The following is a 12,190-nucleotide window of genomic DNA, read 5'->3' on the forward strand; positions in this document are numbered from 1 at the left end:
CATAACAAATACTGGCAAGTTCATCTGCCACATTTGTGATCGATTATGCAAGAGTGAAGCTGGGTTGAAGAGCCACCTACTTGCTCTGTGCCGCTCGAAATTGACCAGGAGAGATGGCAACCTTCTGTCAAGAAGTGGCAAATATTATATATATATATATATATATATATATATATATATATATATATATATATATATATTGGTGTCTTGCCGAGACATAGAAGTGTTGAAACGTTGATCAATCTGCGTAGATTCCTTACAATGTTTATATAATTTTATTTATTAATAAGCTCTACGCACGAATTGAGCACTTTTGAAAAATATATTAGTTTTTAGTTCATGTTAATAATATACTCGAACTTAATCAATTGACATACATATATATATATATATATATATATATATATATATATATATATATATATATATATATATATGAGAGAGAAAGAGATACATACAGAGACCCATCGGTTTTACAACTCTTCTTAAAATTCACTTTTTTCTCTACCCCCACCCCAATCATCTAAGATAAATCCTCCACCGCCACCCAATCGTCTGTTTGAGTCTTGATAGAGCCGCGCACAAAACACACACACAAAAAAAAAACTGTTTTTATTCCTCCTTTCTTCCTTCGTTTCCTCTCTCGCATGGTCGGCAGTAGTTTAGTATATTATTGACATCATCACAAACCCTTTCTTTTCCTCGACGTTTCAATATACACGGACACGCAGAGTTTCGAGTGCTTGTGGGGTTTATCTGTATTAGTTTCTCATACCTACACTTCTACCTATCGACTTACACTTTCGTATAAGTAAAAGTGTGTTACAACAGTTGTCACTGTGTAAATGTACACACGACATAAAACGGGAAACAACGTGGTCCCCCTCCCTTCGCTTCGTTTCTTTCCGTCGACAGAAACAAGTGCTTCGGAATATTATTATAGATACTACTAACTACAACTAGTAGCAGTACTATTGTTACAACACAATCAGTTTCTACACGGAAAGCACCATCCTGGGTATATACATATACACATTCATATGTGTGCTTGTATATATATAAGACAGTAGGTAGTCGTACGTAAATTATCTACTTAAAGCCGTTTACGGTTTTAGTCGTTGCATATTGCTCGGGTGAACGAAAAGTCTTGCTCCTTCGCCCATTTCTCTACTCTCTTGTCACTGAAGAAAGTACAAAAAAAAAAAAAAAAAAAAAAAGAAAAAAGACAGAAATACACACATTAAAGTCTTTTTTGGTGTGTGTTTGTTGAACATTACACACGCCGTGCAAATAATAACAGACCACAACAACAACATCAAACGATACAAAGACGTCGTCAAATATAGATTTTTTTCTGGCACCCAATATTTCGGAGATATTGACTAATTAAAAACAGAAGAAGAAAAAAGTTCCATGGAAAACAAGGATTATTAAATAAGTATAAACAAACGCCGGAAAGGAAACAAATCGACGAAGAAGAGAAAACTGCTGAAATATTTACTTTTAATATTTCGCATGAATTTATTGAAAACTAAACCTGTTAGTCTTGGAAAATAAGATAAGCAACTGCAAGAAAAAAATAAAAAGAATTATAATAATTACCACCGATTTAATTTTGGAGATGTGAAAAAAAATTACATTAAAAAAAAGTTAAATTAAACTAAAAAAAAAAAATTGTTTATTCTCATTATTTTTCGAAAAAACTTAAAAGTTTAATTGCAAGAGAGAGGGAAAGAGAGAAGCATTCACTGAAGAAAGCGGAAGTTTTGCAAATAAAAAAAAAATAAAATAATAATAATAATAATAATAATCTTGCTTCTATTATGTCATTTTTTAAGAACCAGTAACGTAAGGAAATTTGTTGAATGTTACCATTGTTAAATCGTCCTTTTACTTTTTAAGTAAAGAAGCAGGCATATATAAAAAAAAGAATTTAATTTAAAAAAAAAAAAAAGGAAGTAATTGTCGGACCAATGCGTTTGTCTGCAAATTCTTCGCTAATTGTTTGGCGGAGCGTGGCATGTTGTCTATTATTGATGATCACAGTTTTGTCCACCGTCAAAGGTGCGATACCAGGAAAGAAAAAGTCTACTAAAGGCCAACAGAAAGCCCTCGTCATGACTGTCGAGGTAAGTGATGAAAATATTTAAATTAAAAAAAAAAAATATTAATAAATATTTTGTTTTTATTTATTTATTTATTTTTTAACACAATCGCAATTAAAAAAGAAAACTTTCCCCTCTTTCACAGGATGAAAATTCACTACCCCCCTGTTATATGGTGTATCGATTAATGATCATTTGTATATCGATCTATCTATCGATATAATCATTTATTCATTTCTCTCGTTATTCTTCCACCTTTCATTCCGATGAGAGTCTGGTTTCACTTTCGCTTTCAAACCACCGCGTGCGAAGATTATTATTAGCCTGACAGCAAAAAGACCCGACGTCGCCCGTTAGCATTTAAATTCTTTTTTATATTTTACAATTTATAAATTCGATTTTGGATTGGAGGTCCAAATGGGAGTGAGTATAGTGATATTTATGGAAACAATTTCTCGTAATATTATCGTCTTTACACCCTCGAGGTATTCCCGGTATTTCCCAGTCAGTACTACTACTCTTGTGTATTCCTACTCACTATCTATAATATTTAAGTTTTAATTGTTTTGTTTTTTTTAGTAAAACATATTTTGATATATGTTCGACGCGAATGTAGACCCCACAGTATTATTGTTCTTTCTTTTAGCAAAACGAAATTACGTACTTTGACTAATTGAGTTTCAAAATATATATGCTTATGGCGGTCAATCTCCAAGCCCATATGATGAGTTCTCGAATAAACAAACTGCCACAACTTTATATTTTTTTCTTTTTTACATTTACAATGAGTTCATCTTTTTTCTTCAGTTTCTTCATGATAAAAAAAAAAACTAGTTTGCTTTGGTTTACTAGCACAAATGAACTATAATTCACAAACTTCAATTCTGTCTGGTAAAATTGCTTTACGAATTAAACACTATTTCTAGTACCCCAGTATTAATAGAACTAAGCTTCTGTACGTGACGTCTATATTTATCGCATGTACGTAACTTTGATTTTTTTTAAATATTTACTATTAATTGAATATTAATTTCAATAAAATAGTGAAACTAAAACGGATTTTTAGACCGTGTTGTAAAAAATATAAAAAGCCATGTAAAGTATTTTTTTATTCATTTCGATGTGATTGTTAAAAACAATTTACAAAAAACGCTTGATCTTTCCGTGTTAATAAACCTCTCAGACAAAATCTCAGACGCGCGTGTACTCGCCTACACGTAATTTTAATTATGTTTTTTTTAATGTAATCGTAAACACCGAATAGTCGTATATTTATCTTAATTAACAGGAAATTTAACAGATTTTAAAATATTTACAATTATTATTGTATTATTATTATTACACGCCGAGGAGTATATATATATATATATATATATATATATATATATATATATATATATATATATATTATAGATATATTATATATATATTATATATATATTATATATACACATATATATTATATATACATATATATTATATATATATATTAATATATATACATATATATATTATATATATATACACACACACACACACACACACACACACACACACACACACACATATATATATATATATATATATATATATATATATATATATATATATATATAAATTGTTACATTAATTTCTCCGTGGCCATGTGGACTCAAGTCTGATGCTTTTGTGTTACTCCTAAAAAGCAAGTAAAACCAGTCTGTTTCGAACGTTATACTATCGAATCATTTCCCTTTTCATTGCAGCTTATTTTCTCTCTTGTCGCGTGGTCATAAACGATCACAACCATAATAAACATTGCTTCAAACAGCAGTAAATAATCCGGTGGATGAAAATCGCGTTCAATATTTACACAACCCAGCTGTTTCAGAAAAAAGAAGTTATTTGGTATTAGTTCGATTAGTCCGACTGTTATCGCACCGTGGTTGTTATTTGCATAACGGTTCGACCGACGATGTAATCTCTCTTATTCAACCTTCTCCAGATGTCCACCCCCCAACTAATACATTTAATTAATCCACGGACGTTGATTTTTCTCATTCCACCAGGTATCCTTGGATCCACGAGAAAAATGGTCAAGAGCGTTGGTTAACAATCAGATGTAAATGTCAGTGTCCTCTGGGAGAGGCGGGAAAGGTTCAATACTCACTCCGGGCGACAATAACTAACATAAATTGACACGTTCAACCCAATCATAATTGACGGAATGGAAAAATCTACTACTACTGCTACTACTACTGCTACTACTACTACTACTACTACTACTACTACTACTACTACCAATAATAATAACAATAATAATAATAATAATAATAATAATAATAATAATAATAATCTTAATAAAAATAAACAGTAGATGCATGTAAGAATCTGTGTCTGCATGAAAATATTTAACCAATAAACGCTTAAATTACTGGTTACATAACATTGAACTTAACAGAAAATAGCAATCATTCACCAAGGATGGTTTATGATAAGTAAAATCTTTGTTTGGATGGATAAATAACATGTACAGTTGAAATTCAAACTGTTTGTTTCAACTTATATCCGATATATTTCTATTACTTTTGCATATGCGCAAATTTATTCGTAGCTTGAAGTGGTTTAATTTCAAATCTTTCTTATCTATCTGTCGATAGCTCAAACGGTAGGAAACGCGGCTGGAGCGCTAAATGTTTTTGTTTCGATTCTAATTGATGGCATGGAAGTCACTTTTTAAAATCTTTTGAAAGTATTATATATATATATATATATATATATATATATATATATATATATATATATATATGTGTGTGTGTGTGTGTGTGTGTGTGTGTATATTCGATAGAGATCTGTAATTATTACGAAATTTGCATGAATACAAATATATTTAAGCGTATTTTACGATCGGGCAGGGCCGCGCGTCCTTCGCTAGTAATATAATAATATAATAAATAAAGGTCAGGAAAACCGTAAAGTTTTAGCAGTTTAAAAAGATGCACCGGAAGAAGGTTGAAGGTTACTATTGCTTAAACGTTGTAAATATTGCAATGAGGATGAGAATAGTAGTCCGAATAATGCAAATAATACAAATTATCAGTCCTTATTAAAAGACTTAATCTATTATGATTTTGTTACTTTGTTTAATGAGACAAATAAATCAAACCCCTATTTCATTGTTTTTTTTTTATTATCATTTCATTATTATTTGTTTAATCTTAACGTGAAAGAAAAACGTTCATTTTGCTTTCAATTAAACACCAGCATACAATGTGTGTGTTTTTTTAAATTTGGTTTATTATTATATTACAAATGGAACTTAACGGGCTACTGTGATAGAAGCCAGGTTTACGAAGGGACTAAATGGAGAATTGGACTGCAAGATGCTTGTTTACCATACATTTAAATTTCTGTACGTTTTTAGACTTGTAGAAGCAGAGACAGGATAGAAATTTCCAAGGTCCGAAGAATAAAACTTTTAGAGTAGAAAACTGATCTCTACAGTAATCTGTGGCTAGTCCAGTGGTTTCGGTATTTACGTTGACGGGCAAAAGTGTACAAATATCATCAGAGTTCACGCAGTTAAAGTACTTGCAAAAAATCATGTACGGCTTATTAGGCAAGAAATTATTATTGCGTCCTATTCAAAGGCAATTTTTTTTTTTCTTTTTTCTCTTCAGCATTATTCACTTTCGTTTGGAAGAGACAAACACAGGCACATGTATGACATTCACTTGACATATATATTCAAACTTCAACTTCAGAAGTTATCCTCCCAAGAATTATCTTTTCTTTTCTGAGAAGGAGGAGGGATTCATTAAGGGGCTCTTAATCGTGAGAAAACCGATGTGACGGGACATATAATTTTAGTTATCGATTCTGAGCTCCCCACTCCCTTTGAGTAACGAGTTTGAACTTTTCACTTTAAGTCGACATGCATTCATGTTGTTTTAGTTTAGACTTTAAATACACTCTGCTGCTGCTGCTGCTGCATTTTCGTCCGAACACCGGTAGTTGGCGGTGATTTTCATAAATAATTGCTTTCGGCCGGAAGATATATCAGTTTTATTGACGGAAACTATTTTATTTTACATTTTGGGGGGGTATGTGCTTATTTTTATATATTTGTGTGTACAAAGTTAACTCTTAACTAATTAATTCATCGATATGAATAATGAAACATAGTTGCTAGGCGTAAGGGTGGGTAATGATGCTATATTTCGTTTTAGTTTTATGCAAAGAGGGGTGATTGCCTTTTGTGAAAATTCGGATTCCTACAATGGTTGTAATAATTTACTCATTCATTTTAGATATTAATTAATAAATACACCCTTCAGTTTCTATGAAGTAAAGGGATTTTATGGGACATAATATCAGTACGGTCTCTTATTTGAAAATAAAATATTTCAGGTTTGCATTAAATTTTATCCATAGTCATTAACACTGATTAAAAACATTGTCTTGAATTTCAAACAATCATGGATGCTGAAAAAGAGAACTTTGAACGAAATCTAATTTTGAAATTAAAAAAAAACTTGAAATTATTTTCAGAACGTATGCAAGTCGATACAAAATTAAAGCTTAATGCGTTTGGTAAAAGTTATCTGTTGTTATTTGTTATATTTTTGTGATTTCTCGTACTGCAAGATTTTTAAAAAGTTCTTTTCTTGCGAACAGATTTATTTTACCTCATTAGTAGTTGAGACTTCTGAAGTTGTCGACCCTCGCCCAATTAAATTACTTCTGGTGATTGATGAGTTTGCATCTCAGTTAAATGACGAGCCTCACGAGATGTAGGTTTTTTGCAGCGTTGGCACCGGATAATAGTTTCGCCTTCATCACAGTTTGCACAGCATGGCGACCCTTCTCGTTCTGTCTTTAGTCTTTGTTTATTTGTTCACAAATTTCTATGGTCTTGTGGATAGATTCCCTCCTTCTCCTTCTTTTTAAAACCACACTAGTCAAGGTACTTCCCGAAATATTGTATCCTTGATCCGAAAAATCAACAGAGAATAGACCATTCCTGTAATAATCTGGTTCCTGTTGATTGCAGTGTAATACTGGTTGTACAGTTCTAGGAGGTTCACCCTCCCAGTCTTTGCATTTTCTCTTTGAGAAAGGGATAGTATATTGCCAATCGCCCGAAGCTCCCTTATCGGGGAATGCGACGGAGGCTACCCAGGCACTTTTTGTAGGTCAGAGTGGCCTTCCTCGAGAGCTCTGACTACACAATCCCACTTTACGAGCCTGGTGTCACTTGCAGGTGAAGAGAACTAAATAGGTCAAAGGAAGTACAATATTTACATGGGGGAGGGTCTTCATTCGCACTTATCGTTCATAAAAATGAAATACAATGTTTTATTTTATTTTATTTATAACTAGTAGGGAGATCCGACATTGCCCGGTATTGAATGGGGATCAACGAATGTTTCACACTTCCAATACTTTTATTGTCGTCGAAACCTACTGTTGATTTTATAAAATTAATTCATAGAATAATTATATTATTAAATATGAATTAAAGTTTTAAATGCAAAAGTCAAATATCATGGTTCAGCTGTGCTCTTAATAGAAACACTCATTTCGAACGCGCACCTGTCTCATCATACTGTTGCTTTTATATGCCGTGCCCTTTTGCTTGTGTGATGATAACACTTCTTACTTGTGATATGAACTTTGGTCCAAATTAGGCTGTTCCTTCTTTAATCATTTTTCTATTATCGATTTTCCATACTTATCAGAGACATCCCGATACAAAAGTTAGATAAGAACAATCACAGACACACGAAGTATATTGATGTGAATTTTTAAAAAGTCGATTAAACTGTTTCAGAGTCCATAGGAAACTCTCTATCTCACACACAGTGTCTTTTATATATAAGTAGAGATAGAGATATAAAAATCAAAGAAATTTTAGAAATGTTAATAAGGGTCCTCCTTTATTTTCGGGAAAGGTGGGTGCACCTCGATGGTATTGCAATTATTATCGTGTACATTCTAGATCATTACACCTGAACATAAATGCTATAAAACGTACATTATAAAAATAATAATATTATGATGTTATGCGTTGGCGACGAAGGAGACGTAGGTTTATACAATGGTGCATTGCAAAAGACTTTCCATTTTTATCAACATCGTGTACAAGTCGGGGATACGTCCTTGCCAATCAGCCTGACAGTGACTTTGTTGCTATCTGACTGGGGTATTGTTTTGTTCACCCTCTCAGACTTTATCTTCTCTCTGAGAAAGGGCTAGTTTATCACTAATAGATAGGGCGCCGACAAGGCTGCGTAGGCATTTTTTGTAGGTGAGGGTGCACTTCGCCTAGTGCTAACCGTCGGCATTCCGTCTTTCATTATCATTCGGATAACCATCCGACCTAACTCAAATGCGGATGAAGTACGGTTCGGTTATATGAAGTGCATCTTTCCAGGCATTACCTCCTCTTTCGTGAAAGGGTTTATTGCTGATCACCTGAAGCGCCCTTATCAGGGAATTTCGATGGATCCGTTCTCGGGTATTTTTGTGCCCTTCCTTCGTGGAACTTGTTCTCCTACCCCATGTCTACTTTTTCTAAACTTGGGAACTAGTAAGGGTTTCATATGTAATTGTAAGCGTACATTAGTACCTATTAATTTGCCGCCCCCCACTCTCGCTCTTTTAATTGTTGTTGTTTTAGGCACTCCCTCCGGTGTGTGCGTGTGTGCAGGGTGGGGTAGGGTGAATGCTTCCTTTTTAAGGTGTCGGTTACGTCACTTAGACTTCCTGTTTGTCGCATGAGTCAAAGAATCAAGTTTTCGATTCTCTTAAAAGTTCCACAGATAAAAACAAATAAGGTCACGGGGAGGGGGTGATTAAAATATTAATTATATTTTTATTTATTTTTTCGCTGCTTGTAATTTCAGTTGGTGTTCTGTTGAATTTAAAGTAGGATTTTTGTTTTTACATTTAAATTTTTTTATGTAATTTTTTTATTTCGTTAAAAAGAATCTTATCTATTTCTTTTTAATGTTGCTAACTAACTGCCCCCAGCGACGCATAAAAAATACACAGGATATGAGACAATATCCGTGTAATATGTGCGTGGCAGCATCTGGCGCCTTTCGATTGTCATGATACCCCCCCTCTTTTTGCCATTCCAGCCATTTTGAAGGAGTTTGGAATAGAAGAAACAGGATCAAATATTAGTCTAGATACTTTGATCTCAAGCCGTAACTTGCAATGCGTTACTGAAAACATATCTTGCAACTTAATACTTCACTCCTTATTGCTATTATTTGCATACCTGTGATCGTTTACAAAATCACCTGTATTTTCGATTCTCCTTATTTGGGGGACGTGGAAATAGCGCATACACCTGTACGCTTTCATTTTTCTTAATTCATTTGTTGTTTTAATTTTTGTTATAATTATTTGAAGATAAGAATCAAGTAAAATACCCAACGTCCGTCATTTCCCCTTAAAACTAATAAATGAATTCTTGAATTCAACCACATGCATATTATATGTCCAACCTAAAAAAAATGAAACAATGCTCTCCTCCTAAATCCAAATTTAGAATCTACGCTGATCGAAATGATTGTACTCAATCATTTTATTTGAAAAGTTACATTATTAGCCGGTGCCGATTTTTTCGAATTTCTCTTTCGAACTCGGAACCTTTTTTGTTTTCTTTGCATTTTCTTTTTTTTTTTTTTTTTTCGTATTTTTTTCATCTTTTTCTACTTCAAATTCTTCGTCCCTATTTCATTTTTTTTCTTTACTCGTTTCTTTTCGTCTTTTTGTTCTTCATCCTTTACATCTTTATCTTTTAAACTGTCATTTTCATCTTTATTTTCATCTTTATCATTTTCATCTTGTTCACGTTCATCTATTTCTTGATGATTATTCAAAATTATTAAAAACTTTGTTTCTAGTTTATTTGTTTCTTCTTCAGTCCCACTCTCGACGAAATAGGATCTTGCACTCTCGATAGACCCCCCCCCCCATATCGATGTTCTGATAAGCAACTTTGCCAGATTGTTTAGAACCCTGGAAACACTACTGACAGCATACTATTCCTCTCGTTGCTTTTTTGATGACCACGACGACAACCACCTGTTTACAATAAGTTGCTCCGACTCAACAGTTTCCTTTCATTTTTTAATGATTCTAATTTTTTAAAATGTTGATTCTGATTGTTTTAATGTTGGTTCTGATCGTTTTAATGTTTGCTATGAATGTTTAATGTTGGTTTTGAATTTGTAACGCCCTCAGTTGCGTGCGCCTTTTCCGATTATCTACGGTCGTCTAATTGGTAACGCCAGACATGACCACTCCACCTACTGATTTTTTAATTTTTCTATTGGATATCTTTATAACATTCTATTATTTCTCGTCACTTTACTTTAAATTAAAGCTGAATATTAATTGTTTCAAAACAAATAATTTCGTTTTATTATTTCTGTTCACTTTTTCTATGATTGTAATTGAGTTCTTGTTTATCTTTAGAGAAATAAATGAATAAAAAAAGATGCCGAAATCGTTAAATTATCGAAAACAGCAAGAATAGAGAATCACTTGTATTGCAGACTTTCAGGAAGAAAACTTTAGCAGCAGCAATCGTTTAGTTTTCGGAAACGAAAGTGACAATCGAAAGAAAAATTCTTTTAATCTGTAACTGTAAAAGTTTCTCTTGGGGCAATACACATCAATTCACAGATTATTTTAAAAAAAGTTTTCTGGTTCAACAGTAAAAATTGAGGAATTCGTTCGCTTCATGTTTGGATTGTTGGATCATTTGCATTTTGAAATGTTGCTTTCATTCCAACTTTGATTGGCGGTTCCCGACGATTATCTTTATTATTGTTTGTTAATTACATTCTTCAGCTTTGCTTTTAAATATGTTTGATTCCATAACAATAGAATTTGGAAAATGTATTTCTTATAACAAACAAACAGCCGACGTGTGTGTGATTCAAACTTTAAATTAGTTACATTTTCAAAAGTTAATAAATTTAGCTATAATTTATTTCTCAGCTAAATTATAATTTAAAATCAACATTTGAATTTATCTAAAATATACGCGAAAACCAAACGAAAGAAGTAAGATTTTTTAATCAACCATTTTCTACAACTGAACGCTATAACAGCTTTCTTTTCCTTTTCTTTTTTTTCGTTTCCTTTTTTTCATTCTTTACATTTCTATTCATTCTCATTTTTCTTTTTCTTTATTTTCAATTTTGTCTTTCATTTATTTCATTCATATATTTATTATTGCTTTCATTTTATTTTCAATTTTGTCTTTCATTTATTTCATTCATATATTTATTATTACTTTCATTTATTTCATTCATATATTTATTATTGCTTTCATTTATTTCATTCATATATTTATTATTGCTTTCATTTATTTCATTCATATATTTATTATTACTTTCATTTATTTCATTCATATATTTATTATTGCTTTCATTTATTTCATTCATATATTTATTATTGCTTTCATTTATTTCATTCATATATTTATTATTGCTTTCATTTATTTCATTCATATATTTATTATTGCTTTCATTTATTTCATTCATATATTTATTATTGCTTTCATTTATTTCATTCATATATTTATTATTGCTTTCATTTATTTCATTCATATATTTATTATTGCTTTCATTTATTTCATTCATATATTTATTATTACTTTCATTTATTTCATTCATATATTTATTATTGCTTTCATTTATTTCATTCATATATTTATTATTGCTTTCATTTATTTCATTCATATATTTATTATTGCTTTCATTTATTTCATTCATATATTTATTATTGCTTTCATTTATTTCATTCATATATTTATTATTGCTTTCATTTATTTCATTCATATATTTATTATTGCTTTCATTTATTTCATTCATATATTTATTATTGCTTTCATTTATTTCATTCATATATTTATTATTGCTTTCATTTATTTCATTCATATATTTATTATTGCTTTCATTTATTTCATTAATATATATGTAAAAAAAAATATATATTTATTATTGCTTTCATTTTATTTTATGCTCCTTTTATTTCTTTTCTTTTTTATTCTTTTTCTTTTATTTCTTTTTTCATTTTTC

At 31.2% G+C, this 12,190-nt stretch overlaps 1 long non-coding RNA gene across 1 annotated transcript in view; it reads left to right on the plus strand.

The window, feature by feature from the left end:
- The first annotated feature begins 463 nt into the window (after positions 1 to 463).
- Positions 464 to 12,190, plus strand: part of LOC145296037 (uncharacterized) — a 191,984-nt gene continuing 180,257 nt past the window's right edge. The window contains exon 1 of the long non-coding RNA XR_013869944.1: positions 464 to 2,129. This is a non-coding gene — a long non-coding RNA (uncharacterized LOC145296037). The remainder of the gene's footprint in view (positions 2,130 to 12,190) is intronic.

Source organism: Euprymna scolopes, chromosome 16, assembly GCF_053919585.1.
Source record: "Euprymna scolopes isolate OS-2025 chromosome 16, ASM5391958v1, whole genome shotgun sequence".
NCBI lineage: Eukaryota > Metazoa > Mollusca > Cephalopoda > Sepiida > Sepiolidae > Euprymna > Euprymna scolopes.